This window comes from Hemicordylus capensis, chromosome 7, assembly GCF_027244095.1.
Source record: "Hemicordylus capensis ecotype Gifberg chromosome 7, rHemCap1.1.pri, whole genome shotgun sequence".
Classification (NCBI taxonomy): Eukaryota; Metazoa; Chordata; class Lepidosauria; order Squamata; family Cordylidae; genus Hemicordylus; species Hemicordylus capensis.
Genome location: NC_069663.1, coordinates 16,766,467 through 16,785,307, shown reverse-complemented (window position 1 = coordinate 16,785,307; position 18,841 = coordinate 16,766,467). Strand labels below are relative to the sequence as shown.

Genomic DNA, 18,841 nt, shown 5'->3' with positions numbered 1-18,841 from the left:
TTTCCCTTTGCCTCCTCCCACACAGTGTGAGGTGATGCCGTTCAGCATCTTCCTATATCACTGCTGCCCAATATAGGAGTTTCCCATAGTCTGGGAGACATACCAGCGGGGATTCAAACCAGCAACTTTTGGCTTGGTAGTCAAGTCATTCCCCCACTGTGCCATTGGGTGGTACATGGCTGAGTAGGGATTAGAATTTGGGTCTCAGTCCAAATCTCTAACCACTATACCATGCTAGTGTTGGACTAAGACCAGGGGGACCCGAGTTCAAATCCCTGTGCAGCCATGAAACTCACAGGGTGACTAGGGGCCAGTCACTTATATAGGAACATAGGCAGCTGCCATGGACCGAGTCAGACTATTGTTCCCTCAAGCTCAGTATTATCTACACAGACTGGTGGCAGCTTCTCCAGGGTTACAGGCCCGTTCTTGGAGATGCCAGGGAGGGGACTTGGAACCTTCTGCATGCAAGTAGAAAGGTGCTCTTCCACTTGCCCCATCCCCTAAGGCCAGGTTTCTTAACCTTGGGCCCCCAGATGTTGTTGGACTACAACTCCCAGAACCCTCAGCCACAAAGGCCATGTCTGGGGATTCCAGGAGTTGTAGTCCAACAAAATCTGGGGGCCCAAGGTTAAGAAACCCTGCCCTAAGGGGAATATTTTACAGTGTTCACACATGACTTGTCCTCTTTGCTAAGCAGGGTCCGCCCTGGTTGCATATGAATGGAAGACTACATGCATTTTAAAAATCACTGTGTACGCACTGCACTGAGACAGGAACATAGGAAGCTGCCTTATACTGAGTCAGATCATCCAGCACAGTATTGTCTGCACTGACCGACAGCAGCTTCTCCAAGGTTCCAGGCAGGAGCCTTTCCCCAGGCCTACCTGGAAGGTTTTCACACCTGGCTTTTAGTTCGCATCTCCTCTCGAACCGAGGGTGTGCATTCATGTATCGGCCAAATTTACACCGAAGTCCCTGTGAGCTATTGGGGAGCACTTCACACACGATTCGAGTTTTTCATTGCCTGTTAAGAGTGTAGCCTAATTTATATAAATATATCCACTTTTTGTGTCAGTTTTGGGGGGCAACTTTGAACTTGCAGTAAACTCAAAGTAAAGCCTGCTGTCTGGGAAAGCTCCGGGAGATGTCGGGGATTGAATCTGGGACATTCAGCACGCAAAGAGCAGATGCTCTACCACTGAGCTACAGCCGCATGGAAAGCGCCAGTTGAGACACATTTGACACCATGGGAGGGATGACAGTGGGATCAACTCAATGCTTTTGCCTGCTAAAAATTATTTAAACATACCATATCCCTTACATTCAGCATGTGAAAAATACCACTCCTGGAACAGTAATTAACAGCAGAAATAACTTGATTTAGATTACTGCTCAGGAGGGTCAGAAGCAAAAATAAATAAATAAATAAAACCACCTCTGCACATTAAGTTCCTAAATAATTTTTCCTTTCCCTCTATAGAACCAATTAGAGGAAACCCTAAGGTTCCACAAATAGGAATTCCCTGTGAGAATTCTGTCTAGACATAGGTTAGGCAATGCGTAACCTGGTGGAGATTCCTACTTCTCATGCCACGGTATTCACATTCCAACTGGTTCCACTGGGGATTTTGGAGCAGCGGCTTCAGCAAAGTTCGAGATTATTTTGTTTACAGCCTACTCTCCAACTGACAGGTTTATATTTACTTATTTATTTGTGTACATTTACACCCTGTTCTTCCTCCAAGGAAGAACTATCAACAGATCTTAGGTAACAAAACCAATGTCATTTGAGTAACAAATCAATTTCAGTTGGTTTCCCAAATCCCAGCACTGCAGGCCACTGGTGGAAATGGGGGGTGTAAACAGTTTAAATAAATAAATAGAATGGTGAGAACAAGAAGCGGCGGGGGGGGCGGGTTTCTCTATATCTGTGCCATATTCATCGTTTTATAAACCAATATCAAACCCACCCACGCACAGCATCTTTTCTTCTAAACTGTAATCTTCATTATTTTTCAAGCAGGGGCCACTTTGGCAAAAAACAAGAACAAAACACCTTTCCGTCTGAGAACCATTTCCCACTATGCTGGCCTCTGCACAGTACCGGGCTTTTCTAAGTGCCGGGATGGCCCTCTAAGATAGATAGAGCCCTCTTTTAAGACTAGGGATGTGCACAAAACCAGTTTGCCCAGTTCGAGTCCGAACCAGACTCAAACCGAACCGGGCATGTTCAGTTTTGTGCCTCCCAGAACAGACCCCAGGCTTGTCTCAAATTCGAGGCAGTTCAGGGGTTCTAAAGTTCTTTTTTTTAAAAAAAAAATTAAAACTCACCACCGGGTACGGCGGTCTTTGGGGGTGCTGCTGCGCCCACAGGGGGTGTGGGGTGTCTGCCATTTCCCCCTCCCCCCGGCCAGTCTCCCCACACTCTTCCAAGGGCCATTCATTCATGAGGCGGCCACACAAATGGCAAGAGTGCATATGCCACAGCCTCCAAAATGGCCACCGCCACCGGAGAAAAAGCTGGAAGGGACAAAAATCGGGCTAAAACGGCTCTAAGAGTGGGGGGAGGATGGAGGGGGAAATTGCAGACACACAGACAGCAAAAACCCCGGAGACAGCTGGACCCGGCAATGAGTGTTTAAAAAATAATAATTAAAAAGTCAGAACCCCCAAACCGGCCCCAAGCCAGCCCGGGGGTTGTCGAGCCGAACCGGTTCAATGGCGAACCAGCTCAACCTCGAGCCAGTTTGCACATCCCTACTTAAGAGCTTTATGGGGAAATTCCTGGGAAGGGCTACACTTCCCAGCATACTGTGCACACCTTCCAAGATGGTGCAAGGCTTCAAAAGGGTTCAGTTTCCTTTAAAGACCTCCTTTCCCAACACTGGACAATATGAGAATGATCATCTCTAGAACACAGTTCTAGAGACAGAAGGTAGAACACAGTTTTTGGTTGTGTGAATGACCTCCGAGACTTTAAGCACACTTATTTGGAATGAAGTTCAATTGAACAAATTGGCCCCAAATAAACATATTTAAGATCCCACTACAAAGCTGTGCGTGTTTGTTTTAAGGTCTAGGATATTGTCACTACTGTTATGGGCTGGTTGGTTGGTTTTTAATGGGATAACCAAATTTGTAAACGATATAGTACAGAATATTCTACAAGTGAGTGCACCCCCGATTTATGTAATGGTATGCTCACGATTCTGCACTGTTTGGAGAGACAAAAACCTGAAAAAAGTTAATGCTGCATCTCCTGTTCCTACTATGCCTGTCAATGTAGAAAGGATTTCTGGGGCTTAAAACTGATTCTGTCCTATCACTTGTCAAATATGACTGACAGAGCTCTGGAGGAAGTGGTATCAGCGCATGCAAATTGAGTGTTTAAAAATAAACATTTCCCCCCTCAAGTTAAATATTTACCATGTATGCATTTGCCCATGTGACAAAGCACTCAGAAAAGGTTTGCATTCACCATCCTATATAAAACATAGTGGGACCTATTCAATATTGGTTCGGAGGTGCTGAACAAGTTACCAAACCATTCTCACACACACACACACACACTAAAACAACTGATATCTGGACTAGAAGCGAAACTAAAACAAAACAGAACACTAACACAAGAGAACCACAACAGCACCCAAATCTGCAGTGGTTCATTTTCTGCCCCGAAAGAGCATAAGCTATGGTACTACTTTTAGCTGAGAGTAGGGATGTACATGAATCTCGATTCGTGTACAGATCCGAAGCACAGCTTCGGCACCTTCAGAAGTGAGGAGAGCAGATCCATACATGCTCCTCTGCCACACCATGCAGCTTGCTGCGGCAGCACACATACACACACACACACACCCCACACTCCTTGTGCAGCAGTGGTGCATGAGGAGTGCTGTGGGGCACCCCCCCAGCACCCCTTGCACGGCGGTGGAGCACGAGGGGTGCTGGGGGAAGCTGCGTGGAGCGGCAGGCGAGCAGGCATGGACCTGCTCTCCTCACTTCTGAAGGTGCCAAATCTGTGCGCTGAATCGAGATTCATGCATTTCCCTAGTCCAGAGACCTTGCTCTCCATTCCAACCAGAGAGTTCTGGATTTCTCTTGCTAATGTCAACATAAAGCCCTTTCCAGAAAGATGAGGAACTGCGCAATCTAGGCAGTCGCTTGCGTAAAAGATGGGCTCAACCGTGACACCACTGTTCCCTCTAACAGGGATTCCCAGACGTTGTTCACTATAGCTCACAGCATCCCCAGCTGCAATGGCCTTTGGCTGGGGATGATGGGAGTTGTATTATTATTATTACTACTACATTTATATCCCGCTCTTCCTCCAAGGAGCCCAGAGCGGTGTACTACATACTTAGGTTTCTCCTCACAACAACCCTGTGAAGTAGGTTAGGCTGAAAGAGAATTGACTGGCCCAGAGTCACCCAGCTAGTTTCACGGCTGAATGGGGATTTGAACTCGGATCTCCCCGGTCCTAGTCCAGCACTCTAACCACTACACCACGCTGGCTCCCACCATTTGAGATTCCTTGTTAGAGGGGAACACTGCTTGACACCCTTTAGACTTTTTTTTTTTAAATGACAGAAAATCACTGTATTACAAAGAAGAAGCAGGAAACGTACTGTAAAAGTAGCAAAACAACAGGTTAAAAGGGATATAAATTACACTTAAGTGTACAAGATTCTCCCATCCATGCTATCCATGGGAGCAGAGCCGGTCTTGTGGGAGCGAGCATGAATTGTCCCCTTTGCTAAGCAGGGTCCACCCTGCCTTGCATTTGAATGGGAGACTACCTGTGAGCACTGTAAGAGATTCCCCTTAGGGGATGGGGCTGCTCTGGGAAGAGCACCTGCCTGCTTGCATGCAGAAGGGCCCAGGTTCCCTCCCTGGCACCATCTCCAAGATAGGGCTGGGAGAGACTCCTGCCTGCAAACTTGGAGAAGCTGCTGCCAGCCTGTGTAGACAATACTGAGCAAGATGGACTGGGGTCTGACTCAGTATATGGCAGCTTCCTATGTTCCCAACTTCCATAGCTGGGACAGTTTCAGGAGGCACTGGAGGCCACTGGACAAAGGAGAGGTTACTGAAAATTGCACCCCAACTCATGGGCACATAATGGAGAAACCCTGGCACATCAGCAGAGGATTAGTTTGGATCTGGAGGCTTAGCCAACATCTTTAGTTCATACTAGAAGGCAACATACAAGGCATTTCTGGTCTCTCTTGTGCAAGAACTGGTTTCCTCCTTGCTGCCTTTTTCCAATAGGCTTCAAGGCAACTTAACACAAAAAATCAAAACGCAACAGAAATACAATAAAAACAAATGCAGTCAACTGTCAAACCCACCCACCCCCCACCCAAAAAAAACAAAAACAAAAAAGCATACAGCAGTAAAGCCAGTAAAACTATCAAACCGCAAAATGAAACTCAAAGAGACATTGGGGAAGGCCTGCCAAAATTAGTCACCCCTGACCAAGAGTTACAACACTCAGAACACGTTGGGCAAACAACGATCTTGCCTTAATCTTGAGGCGCAAAACATTACAACACAAAACAATGGCCTGGTTCACACAATCAACTGAATTGAGGTTTGACGTCAGTAACCAATATTAGCATGATTGTGTGAACCCACGTCAAGGCAGAAGTCTCAGATTCATCTTGGGACATCAACCAACGTCAGTAACCTCAGTGTGGGTTCACACAGTGACGCTAATGTCAGTACCGTCTTCAAACTCGGATTCGGATGATTGTGTGGACCAGGCAATTATATTATAGCAGGCCTGCTCAACTTTGCCCGCCCAACTGTTTTTGGACTACAACTCCCATAATCCCCAGTCACAGTGGCCAATAGCCAGGGATTATGGGAGTTGTAGACCAACATCTGCAGGAGGGCCGAAGTTGAGGAGGCCTGTATTATAGCCATCTTGAAAGAGTGGGGCAGAACCATCTGGTCACAACATCTCTCTCACTGCATATGGTCTCTGCTTGCCCTTGCCTGGCGGCCACAGATTCAACTACCACTGAGAATCAGTGTCATGTCCCTGCCCCAGGGGCTTTTAAAGGCCATCTAGTCCAACCTTCTGCTTGATGCAGCAAATCCTGAGCTACAGCATGCCCATGAGGTGGCAGCCCAGCCTCTGCTGAAGACCTTCAGTGAAGGAAAGCCCACCCGCCCCCATATGGAATTGGTTCCATTGTCAAACTGCTCTTACCGTGAAGAAGATTCTTCTGAGGTTCACCCCAAACTCATTCTCCTACAATTTAAGCCTATTAGACAAGGGTTTCTTAACCTTGGGCCCCCAGATGTTGTTGGACTACAACTCCCATAATCCCCAGATATGGCCTTTGTGGCTGATGGGAGTCATAGTCCAAAAACATCTGGGGGCCCAAGGTTAAGAAACCCTGTATTAAACAAATAGAGCAGGACAATAGCCCCGCCCACCGCCAGGCGTAACTATAATAGGGCAAGAGGAGACCGTTGTCTCTAGGCCGCCTGCCTTGAGGAGGGGGGGCCCAGAGACATGTCTCCCCCACCCAACGCCCGCCTGAACTTCCTTGAATATATTTTTTAAAAAATTTAGAGGAAGGCAGTGACGGTGGGGGGCATTTTAAAATTTTGACTCTGGGCCCACTCCAGCCTTGTTACGCTCCTGCTCCCCCCCCAAAAAAGTATATTGCCTCTGAACATGGAGGTTCTATTTAGCACCGCCCCTCCCTCGCCATGGCTAATAGCCCTTGAGAAACCTATCCTCCATCTAAATTGCTGGGCTAAGTCCACATCCTAGGCTGCCCTCTGGGGCAGCAGAGATCATCTTTGCCCCCTTATGTGACAGTCCTTCAGGTATTTCAAGAGTGCTGTAATATCCCCCTGCTTCTCCATTTTCTCTTCTCCAGGCTAAAACATACTCATTTCTTTCAACTTTCCTTCACAGGGTCAGTGTCCCCTGTAACAGGGATTCCCGGATCTTGTGGATGACAACTCCCATCATCCCCAGCCGCAACGGCCTTTGGCTGGGGATGATGGGAGTTGTAGTCCACAAGACCTGGGAATCCCTGTTACAGGGAACGCCGCACAGGGCTTCTTCTCCTAGACGCTCAGCCATCACCGCCACCCTCCTCCTCCACACCCATTCCCGTTTGTTTACATCCTCCTCAAACGGCAGTACCCAGAAGCGGACACAGCACTCCAGGCGATGACTCCCGATCACAGCTTTGCATTAAAAAGCCACAAGCTGCCAGGGAAGGCAAGCCAGCTGAGCAACACGTGTAGCTCCAGCCCTCAACTGGCTGAGGTGCAAATAAGGAAAGACCCGGGGGTGTGTGTAAAAAGAAGCTCCGTTCATAATCACAGCTCTCTCGCTGGGGAGAGGTGCTGTCCTCGCGGCTGATTCAGAGATTACTTATCCCATCTGGGAGCTGCCAAACACACTTCTGAGTGGCAGCATTCCACATGGCAGGCAATGATTCTGTCGCGCTCATGATTCCACAACGATTCTGTTGAGCCCAGCGCACGAGGCAGAGCCGTGTCTTGGGATGGCTTCACATGAGCACCACACCTCCTGGGCAAGGGAGTGGCGTTTCCTCTGCAGAGGCAAACTTCTGGAGCACCACAAGGCACACCCTTCAGTCAACGATGCCATGGTGTTGGACTAGGAGTGGGGAGACCCGAGTTCAAATCCTGGTTCGGCCATGGAACTCAGCGGGTGACCTGGGGCCAGTCACTTCTCCCTCAGCCTAACCTACCTCGCGGGGCCGTTGTGAGGATAAACGTGACATGGACAGCGCTCTGGGCTCCTTGGAGGAAGAGCAGAGAATAATGCATTGCAGCAATGGAACTGCAACACACAGGCGGCATCACAGAACAGAAACATCCAGCTTGCTGGATACCCTTGTTTCGACAAATTATTATTACGATGAACATTTATATGCCGCTTTTCAACAAAAGTCTACAAAGCGGTTTACATAGAGGTCCATCTAGCTTGATATTTTCTGCATAGACTGGCAGCAGCTTCTCCAAGGTTACAGGCAGGAGTCTCTCTCGGCCCTGTCTTGGAGATGCCAGGGAGGGAACTTGGGCCCTTCTGCATGCAGGCAGGCAGGCGCTCTTCCCAGAGCAGCCCCATCCCCTAAGGGGAATCTCTTACAGTGCTCACAGGTAGTCTCCCATTCAAATGCAAACCAGGGTGGACCCTGCTTAGCAAAGGAGACAATTCATGCTTGCTACCACAAGACCAGCTCTCCTCCTGGTCCTTATACTGAGTCAATGTCAAACAAATAAGATTCAAAATATACAATTCAACGAAACTTTAATATACAGGCACTAAAGATACAAAGTACTATGTAAATGACTATGAGTGAACTGAATCCAAAAAATACACCTTGCCAGGAGCACAAAGTGTATAAATCCCCAATACAGTCCTCTAGTTCCTATCACTTCAGTCAACAGCAGTGACCTGGTGAGTAGGACCATTGCTCCATCTAATTCAGTACAGTCCACACTGACTGGCAGCAGCTCTCCAAGGTTTCGGGCAGGAGTCGCTCCCAGCCCTTACTTGAATCTGGGATCTTCTGCATAGAAGCAGAGGCTAAGGGGAATATCTTCCAGCAGAGTGTGCTCATACAGAGTCACCCATCCAAATGCAAACCAGGTTGGACCCTGCTTAGCAACGGGGACAATTAATGCCCTCTGCCACAAGACCAGCTCTCCACAACCCGGGCAGATCAGCAGTAGCCTTTCTCTGCTGTTGCCCTGCCTGAGCGACTGCTATTCAGCAGCACACACACTCTCTGAATAGACAGGATCCCTGTAGCTGTCAGGACTGCTAGGCATGCAGAAGTCTCCTCCATTCTTTTACCCTCATTTAACCCAGTGGCCACCCCTACATCACAGGGCAGGGGCAGGCTAGCTGTGGCATGGGTGCAGAAAGCGGCACGTGGAAGTATTTCGAGTGGCACTCACACCAGCTCCTGAGAGGAGGCTCTAATTTAGCAGAAGCCTGTTCTTCTGTGCTAGATCATCTCCTCCCAAATGTCCAGAAAGGGACACTGGAATTTCTCCACCTCTCTGTCCAGGGGTGGACATTATCAGTGGGAGTTGCTCAGAAATTTTGCTTGTCTAGAAACAAAGCTGAGACAAGGTGTCAATTTTAATTCACATTAACTTGGTAAACTCCCACTAGATACAAGACAGAGAGACAACTGAAACATTACTACTACCAGTATTTATATACTGCACTTAAACAGAAACATAAAGTTAGACACCAGGAACAGCCACTTGAGAGATGCTGTGCTGGGGATGGATAGGACCAGTTGCTCTCCCCCTGCTAAATACAAAAGAATCACCACTTTAAAAGGTGTGTCTTTGCTCAGTTAACATATCAGTGAATTACACTGGATCACACTAAATTGGTAAGATCTGCCTTTTATTTTAAAATTAAGCATTTTAAAAACATTTACTTTACATAAAATAGTTTAATATGAATATGGCAAATATCGTATTACTGACATCTGAAACCTTTTAGAGTGAATAAATGAAGACAGCACACCACTTCTGAACAGCGTTCTTGCTGACCCCTGTTATAGGGTCTATGGTAATCAGAGTGCTGGATCGGGATCTGAGTTCAGGTCCTCACTCAACCACCAAGCTGAATGGGTGACTCTGAGCCAGCCAACATCCTTCTGCTAACTGAGCAAAGAGGCACCTTTTAAAAGAAGCAATCCTCTTTATTGGCGGGGGAGAACAACTGTCTCTATCCAACCCCAGCACAGCATCCCTCCAGTGGCTGTTGCTGGTGTCTACCTTCTGTTTCTTTTTAGACTGTGAGTCCTTTGGGGACAGGGAGTCATCTTTATTTACTTTTATTTCTCCATGTAAATCACTTTGGGGGACTTTTGCTGGAAAACAGTATATACATATTTGGCGTCCTTGTCTGCCAAACCTACCTCGCAGGGTTGTTACTGTGAGGATAAAATTGTGCCCCAGCTTGAATTCCTCGGAGAAATGGTGGGACAGAAACATGACTAACAACAGCAACAGCTTCAGGCAGCAAACACTGATTTGGAGAAGCAGCAGCAGGTTTATCCTGAATCAAATCCCAATAATTTTCAATTGGGCAACCTCAAGATCCTATATCCACACCCCACACGTAGTTTTATGCAGGCTCCCAGCCCATGGCTTTCTCACAATGTTGCAGGAACTTTCACTTGTAAAACAGAAGACCATTCTTAGCTTTAACCATGATCTTTTGAGTTACAAGTGAAAGTACAAGTGAAAGTGGGGACTTGGTGGCAGAGTGTCTGCTTGCACACAGAAGGTCCCAGGTCCAATCTCTGGCAGTGGCAGCATCTCCAGGTAGGGCTGGGAAAGACTCCTGCCCGAAACCATGGAGAGCTGCTGCCAGTCAGTGCAGACAATGCTGAGCTAGGTGGACCAAGGGTCTGACTCCTTGATCAGGCAGCTTCCTATGTTCCTACAACATTGTGAGATGGAAATGGCATTGGCTCTACTGAGGCTCCCTCCTTGCCTCCCTCCCTCCCCACTAGAGGTGGATTGCAGTAGCAAACACACACAACTTTATAGCCTTTTGGAGACTGTCAGCAGAGCAGCAAAAGACGGTGTTCAGTGAGAAGCAACAGGTCTGTCTTGCGTGCAGCTCGAGGGGATCCTGAGTTCCAATAATAGACCAAGACAGACATGAGGCAGCAGAGAGGAAAGCAGCTGGTCATGTTCTGCATTTCTTAGTTTCCAACAGTGGAAATCTTGATTTCACGAGAAACCCACACTCAAAGCTTCCTTTCCAGCCATGAGTCGCCTGTCAGCAGTCCAGAGATCAGATCAGAAATTAGAACACAAGCGGACATTTATTCCAGGTGAACCGACTCAAGCATCGGTCAGTTCCAAGGCTCAAGAAGGGAGACGGAAGGGAATTCCACACAGCCCTTTCCATCTCCGTCAGCCTGGGCATGAAGTTCTACATGCTTTCTCCTCCGTCTGCTACACCCCTTCCTTTTCAGGTCACAACTCTGGCAGCATCACTGGTGATATTAATTTCTATTGTCTGGAATTAAGCAGCTTAAATCATTATGTCTCATTTAATAAGGCTTAATGCATTTTTAAAAAACCATTAAAAATAAAATAAGGCGCCACGTTCTATGTTGGTTCCTGGGCTTTAACCTGCATCAAAGCATCGACACCTCAGCCCAGATTTATTTATTTTTTAAAGCCACAACTTTTAATTCTACTAGACTCTGGGCCAGTCATGTGTCTCTCAATCTAACCCACCTCAAAGGGTTGTTGTGAGACTAAACATAACCATGTACTCCTTGGAGGAAGAGCGGGGTTCCTTGGAAGAAGAGTGTAAAAATAACTAGAATAAATAAAAATAAGTAAGTGAGGACCTAATGAAGCAGGGTTTTTTTCTACTCTTGATCTGGAAAGTGGAACAAATTTCAGTTTGTTCAAAGTATGACAATGAGAACAGCAACAAATTCATCTCAGTATTGCATCATCAGCATCCTCCCAGACAGCTGTCTTATAGCATCACCAGCTCTCGACATTTGTTTATGTCATTTTACATTTCTGAGGCCCAGGGGCCTGGAACATTTTTCAAAGACTGCCACCCATGGCTTCAACCATCTGACTGCCTCCAGAAAAGATTATGCTGGAACAGACCAAAAGGCTTATCTCCCCACCACCAGTGGTCAACCAGATGTTGGGAGCCCACAAGCATGGTTTGAATATCCCTCCCCTGTACTTGCCCCCCTCTGGTATTCAGAGGTATATTGCTTCCACAAATATGGGACGGGTCAGAACTCCTGAAGTGGCTGATGGTGTGTTAAATGGTTTATACTGAATCCTGTAAACTGCTTTGGGCGTTTTTAACAAACAGAGAAGCTGTATCAAAACATTTTAAGTAAACAAATAACGATTCCTGTACCTAATTTCCAGAAAGGTAGCCATGCCTGCTACCGAAAAATCAACACACCTTAAGAGACTTTCTGAAACTGCAGGTTTTCGTAACTTGCACTACAGTACGAATACAACAAATATTTATATACCGCTTTTCAACAAAAGTTTCCCAGAGCGGTTTACACAGAAATAAAATAAAATAAAGATAGTTCTCTGTCCCCAAAGGGCTCATGATCTAAAAAAGAAACACGAGAGACATCAGCAACAGCCACTGGAGGGGTGCTGTGCTGGGGATGGAGAGGGCCAGTTGCTCTCCTCCTGCTCAATAAAGAGAATCACCACTTTTAAAAAGGTGCCTCTTTGCTCAGTTAACAGGGGAAATAAATCTACTCATCTTTAAGCTGACAAAAGACCCATTGCTTTCCCTGTACATTCTTCCTTGCAACCATCCTGAATTTTTTAAAATAAAAAAATCTCAAAGCAAGGCGGCAATCCTAAACAACCTTACAAGGGGGTAAGACCCATTGAACTCAGTGGGACCTACCTCTGAGCAGGCATGCCTCGGATCACACCGAAATGTCACACAATCACAACCACTTTGTTATCCAAGAGAGCCATTCTAAAAGCATCTCTCTCTAGCCGGGCTTCCTGCTCAGGATATAACAAGCCCATGTATGCTCAGCACATATACAATCTGCATATAGTATACACACGTACAAATGTCAAGTTATTCACACACATTATGCTCAGTGCACGTTCAGCAACAGATGACATCCTATCTGTACTCTGCATCTGAGGGCCACTGTTCTCAAACTCACTCTTAAAAAGAATGCACGGTCATTCAAAACAAAAATGCACATGTATAGACACCTGTATACACACATAATGTAATTTCTAAACAGGGCTCTGGTCTCCTCCTAACGCTGTGTAGAATAAATTCTACACAGAATAGAATAAAGGCCATGATCATAAACATTTTCTAGGAGTAAACCCTATTCAATGCAGCAGGCAGAGATTTGGGCTCGAACAATTTTCCCATACTTGGTTTTCCCATGGAAAAATAACTTTCCATTTTAAAGTTTCTGTTTGGCTGCTTGAAAAACTTTGGAGATACAGTGAGACAAAATTGATATGGTGCTTTAAACACACACTCTCTCTCTCTCTCTCTCTCTCTCTCTCTCTCTCTCTCTATATATATATATATAGAGAGAGAGAGAGAGAGAGAGAGAAATAGGTCAAAAACATGACAAATCTGATCACAATCTATTTAGGGCAGCAGGAAAACGTGCATAGCAATTGTTTAAAGGGAAAAAATAATGCAAATTTTACATAAATGAGAGGAAGTTTTTCAAAACAAAAATTGCAATTCAACCTTTCCCAGCAAGCCCACATCTCTGGCAGTGGGCCTTACTCCTGAGTAAAGACGCACATGATGAAACTGCAAAGCTGCCCCCTTCCCCTGGTCCCATAAGTCAAACCAAAATGTTGCTCCACTCTTATGCCCCATCTCCACTCTTATGCCCCTATCTCCAACAGTACCCAAGTGCCACAACCAAGAGTCCCAACACGCAGGATTGACAGGGAGCATCAGTTAAAAGCACACTTCAATTATCCCTGCAAACAACAACAAAAGACAGCACCCCTGTCACCACCCTGCTACTGTGTAGTTCTCTCGTTGGCCGTCTTGTGCTTGCACTTGGCCTTAGGAACATAGGAAGCTGCCTTCGACCGAGTCAGACCATTGGTCCATCCATTGTCTGCACAGACTGGCAGCGGCTTCTCCAAGGTTGCAGGCAGCAGTCTCTCTTAGCCCTATCCTGGAGATGCCAGAGAGCAAACTTAGAAGCTACTGCACGAGTAGACACATACACACACGAACATAGGAAGCTGCCATGTACTGTTTGAGAACATTAGCCCATCTAGCTCAGTAGTCTACCCAGACTGGCAGCGGCTTCTCCAAGGTTGCAGGCAGGAATCTCTCTCAGCCCTATCTTGGGGATGCTGCCAGGGAGGGAACTTGGAACCTTCTGCAGGCAAGCAGGCAGGTGATCTTCCCCAGAGCAGCGGCAGCCCCATCTCTTACAGCGCTCACGCGAGTCGGCTGTCTCCCATCCACATGCAAACCAGGGCGGGCCCGGCTTAGCAAGGGGGCCAATCCCTGCTCGCTCCCACCAGCCCAGCTCTCCTTGCCCCTCGCCTGGCAGCGGCTCAAGAGCAACAAGCCCTCGACCATCATGACAGCCGCAGCAGCTTTGCAGGCAGCCGCGACTCCCGCTCGCTCGTTTCAGAGAGTGACCTCATCAGGGAGACATGCCGGAGTGTTACAGGCAACTCCTGGACCGGGCTGCCTCGCCTCGCCTCCCTCTCCCCACCCACCCCTCTCCCAGCTGACCGCAAGCGATAGAGGATCGCCAGCGATAGAGGCAGCTCATGCCGCGGCTCCCCGCGAGGGCCCCTGCTGGGGCTACCTACCGCGCCAATGCGGCCACCCGGCGCCCCTTGGCAGGGCGATGGCGGCGGCTGCTGCTGGCTGGCGCTCTCGCTCGCTCTCCCATGCCTGGCGCCTTGAGCTGGGGGAGGCAGCCCAGCCCGCCCGAGCCGCCGGTGGGAGGATCTTCGGGTGGCCAGCCGCGGCACAGAAGGGTTATTTTCAAGCTCCTTATTTGGGCAGTGATGTCAAGGGAAATTGTTCGCGCGGCGCCGCCCACCGGCTCCTCCTCCCCGCCGCCAACCCCCGCGCGCGACACATTGTTTCCTGTCGTCCTGCTGCTGCTGCAGCTGCGGCTTGGGCGGCAGCGGAGCAGGGACTCCTCAAGTCCTCCATCCGCGGCCGCCCCGCCAGCCCCCTGCGCAAAGTGGGGGCCCGCGGGGCACCTGGCGTGACGCGCGACCGGCCCGCGCCGAGGCGCAAAGGCGAATGGCTCGGGTGAGCCTCCAGGCAGCACGCAGCGGCCCTAGCGAGGGGGGTGGAAGCGGATAGTCATCAGGAGGCTAGAACAGCCCTTGCGGGGGGGGAGCAAAGGGGTAGCGGCAAAGGACTTATTGAGGGGAACAAGGATTAGGGTGATTAAGGTAATTAATGAGTAATGTTCTGGAAGCCGCCGCAGGAGCGGCTCCAGAATGGGGAGGGGGCAAAGGTAGAAAAGGCCATTTGCGGAGGGCGGAGAATTAAAGTAGTAATTAAAGTAATCCGTGACTAACTAATGCTTGGAGTCCGGATCGGGAACGACTCTAGAAGCGCTGGTTGGGGTGGCAACGATGCCCAGAGGCGCAGGTTTGGGGGCTGTATATAAATGTTACATAAAATAAAATAGCATTATTAGGGGAGCAAGGATTAATGTAATTAAGGTAACGAAGGAGTCATGGTCTTGGAGCCCGATCAGGAGCGACTCTAGAACCACGAGTTTAGGGGAGCAATGGGGTAGGAACATTATTAGGGGAGCGAGGATTAATATAATTAAGGTAATCAGTGACTAGTTGCTGTGTTGTAAACTGCCCAGAGACGTAAGTTTGGGGCGGCATAAAAATATGTTAAATGAATAAAATAAAATAATTAATATACTTGGAGCCCGATCAGGGACGACTCTAGAAACACTGGTTCGGGGGAGGTAGCGGGTGACACAAAAACCATAGAAGTTCAGGGGGCACCAAAAATGCAGGGGGGACCAGACAGCTTGTAGCTTTATATTTTTGTTTGTTTGAAAAGAAATTAGGGGGCAGAAAAAAATGGGGAGTGGGTGGGTTACTAGCCCCTCTCCCAGCTACCGGTCTTAATTAAGGCAATTGATGAGTCTCCTCCCTACCTGGCTGTCCGGGCTTCTGCAGCTTGTTTGGGGGAAGAGGAGGAGGGAGTGGATGAGGCTTCTTTAAACAACGGAAGCCTTTAAAAAGAATCCAAGCTTATAGGAGCATTGATATGCTATTGTCTGTTTGGTGGAATGGGGGGCGGGAGCAGGAGGTGCTGGCTTTACACGGGGAAAGTGGCCGCGAGCAACGGGCCACCGAGGTGGCACTTTGCAGATGCTCAGAGAAGCCATAACTTGGCGTTCTGTAGCAGTGCCCGTGAGCGGGAGGCGAGGAGCTGCTCTCTGGTGGGGCCCAGACGGGAAAATGCCACTGAGCAGCAGAGCGCGGAGTTAACACTCTGCACATCCTCAGAGGCAAGGCGTTGCAAGGAAGCCCGGACAATAAGATCCGGAGAGGAACAGCGGGAGGAGCTGAGCTTGGCGCTGTAGTGGCGGCATGGGTCCTCCTGAGATGATGTTGGACTACGCTTCCCATCACACCCAACCACGGTGGCCTTGGGAGGATGGGAAGGGTAGCCCAAGCACTGGAAACCCCAGGATGGGAATCCCTGAGGTGGAAGAACCCGCAGCGTCCACATGTGGAGGGAAAGGAGGGGTGGCCTTTAAACGGTCCAGCGACTGGACCTGGACGCGAGAATGCGCACACGCGGCTGCCTCCCGGTACATTTTGCAACGAACCGGGAGAGCGGCAGCAGTTAGATTTCTTTCTCCTGGGGGCCCAGAGGGCAGGTCCCGGCGCTTCCCTAGCTGCCTTGACGAGGATCTGACTGAGGCCCGCCTCTAGCCGCTTCCCCGCTGCTTCCGCTGGCCACGTCTGCGGACTAAAGCTCCGGCTCCCGGCTGCACGCGTGAATCCCAGCCGGGCTCAGCCCATTCATCCTTCCCAAGGCTGGCCGACCCCGGCCCGTCCCCAAACACCCGCGCAAGGCTCCCACGCCGCTTTTCTCTTCCGCAAGAGATCCGCTGTGGGCTGGGCTCGTTGTGACTCAGCGCGACCCTCTGAATCATGGCTCTCCTCCCCGCCGCAATGACTAAATAGGATAGGGAACCGGATTGGAACCGTTTGGCTTTCCTACACCTTCATTAGCACAGACCGGGTGGGAAAGTGTCCAGATTCAGATCAGGGGAGGGCACCCTGAGCTCTAATCCCGCCCCTTCCTCAGCCATGAAGCCCACTAAACTCAGTACAGTATTTTGCTTATTTTCTACCGAAAAAGCTTTGAAATTTTTTTTGAATGAGAAGTAGTATATAAATAATAGTAAATAGCAATATTATTAATGGTGGGGAGGGGGATTGGACTAGCTACTCTTTCGGCCTACCCTACTGGCAGGGCTGTTGTGAAGGTAAAATAAATGGAAAAGAATAATATCCACTGGCTTTAGCTCTTGAGGAGGACAGCAAGACTTGAAAAATGATAAATTCTGTATCTGTCAACATTGAGAGGGGCTAAGATTAAATCCTATTTGAACCTCAAAAGCTCTCTATTCCAACATCATCTCTAATGTATTTAGAATTGTAATTACTACCACTATTATCCTAGATTTATGAGACTTACTGAACATTCTATACAAGTTCAAACTCACTTTTGTAAGTTTGTTCATTTATATGCCTGTTTTCCAGCACCCAAATCAGCTTTCATACAGCATAATAAAACATGATTCAATGCCACAGGGGTGGTAATACATACCTACTTTGCAGGGTTGCTATAAAGACTGAAAGGGCTTGTTCACACAATCATTTGAATCTATTATATTATTATTATTATTATATTTATATCTTGCTTTTCCTCCAAGGAAATATTATTATTATTATATCTTGCTTTTCCTCCAAGGAGCCCAGAGTGGTGTACCTACATACTTAGGTTTCTCCTCACAAGAACCCTGTGAAATAGGTTAGGCTGAGGGAGAAGTGGCTGGCCCAGAGTCACCCAGCTAGTATCATGGCTGAATGGGGATTTGAACTCGGGTCTCCCCGGTCCTAGTTCAGCACTAACCACTACACCACGCTGGCTGAATCTAGGTTTAATGTGGGTTACTAACACTGACATGATTGTTTGAACTAGGGATGTGCATGAACCTGTTCAGCATTCTATTCTTAGAACGCCGAGCAGGTTCGGAGCCCCTGCATTCAAACGCAGGGGTGGGGTCTCTTTAAGGCGCGATGAGGGTGCTCTTACCTTCCCTGTCGCGCTTCAGCATAATACCGGAAGTGGTGTATGTGCACGTGCGTGGTGCATGCACGTGTCTGGCGCACACACGCCACTTCCTGCATTACACTGACCAGGGCGGCAAAAGGGAATACAGCCTTCCCATGCCAGCGATTTTTAACGCAGCGCTCCGGCGGGGAAGGGGAAGCACGGCGGGGGAGGTAAGAGCACCCTCACCATGCCTAAAAGAGACCCCCCCTCCCTCCCTCCCGGCTGTGCATGGAACCAGTTCCGTACACACCCCTAGTGTGAACCCTTGCCAAAGTGGGTTATGAACCAAGATCCCCTATCTTGATATGGGTTTACACAAACTAATGTTGGTGATCAAGCTAGATTTAAAAAACGGAATAAGCCTGTTCTATACGAAACATTTTGAACATTTGGAAGTATTACATAGTGATAATCAGCAGCATCATTAACAGACACAAGTATCTATTAAGCTAGTGCATCACCCAGCAGCTAATAAAGAGCATTAGTCAGCCAAATGAAGTTACTGAGTGCTGTTGGGGCTTGGGGTGGGGTGGGTTGGGGTGTTCTGGGGTTGGACCCTCAGACTGAAAGCCTGCTTCAAAGCTGCAGCCTTTGTGTGCCTTGGAAACAGACTTCTGTCTGTAGACACACAGCTTGCTTTAGGAACACATTCAAATCATTAACAATAAATTAGCCTACAATCGGTTTTTACAAATCAGTGGTAAGACCATTAACAGTAAGAATGTAAAAGTGACACTACACAGTTGCTCACTTCTGTGTCCACATTCAACCTTTATGCTTTACATCCAGGCCTGTTAGCCTTTGATCCTTTTCTCAATGTGAGATGTGTTGGTTGCCAGCCATGCAAATAGGTCTAAAATGAAGGTGGGAATTGGTGTCATAGCTGCTGCTGTTAAAAAAGCACTTAAGAATCCCCAGGGC

General features: G+C 48.3%; 1 protein-coding gene across 7 annotated transcripts in view; it reads right to left on the bottom strand.

Moving 5' to 3' along the window:
• HIVEP3 (HIVEP zinc finger 3) overlaps positions 1–18,841 on the bottom strand; it is a 268,460-nt gene that overhangs the window by 88,016 nt on the left and 161,603 nt on the right. The window contains exon 1 of one of the 7 annotated variants that reach the window (XM_053267807.1): positions 14,389–14,569. The exons of the other annotated variants lie outside the window; for them this stretch is intronic. The gene's annotated coding sequence lies outside the window, so the exon portion shown is untranslated. Of the gene's footprint in view, positions 1–14,388; positions 14,570–18,841 lie in introns of those variants that run through there. 7 annotated transcript variants of the gene reach the window in all.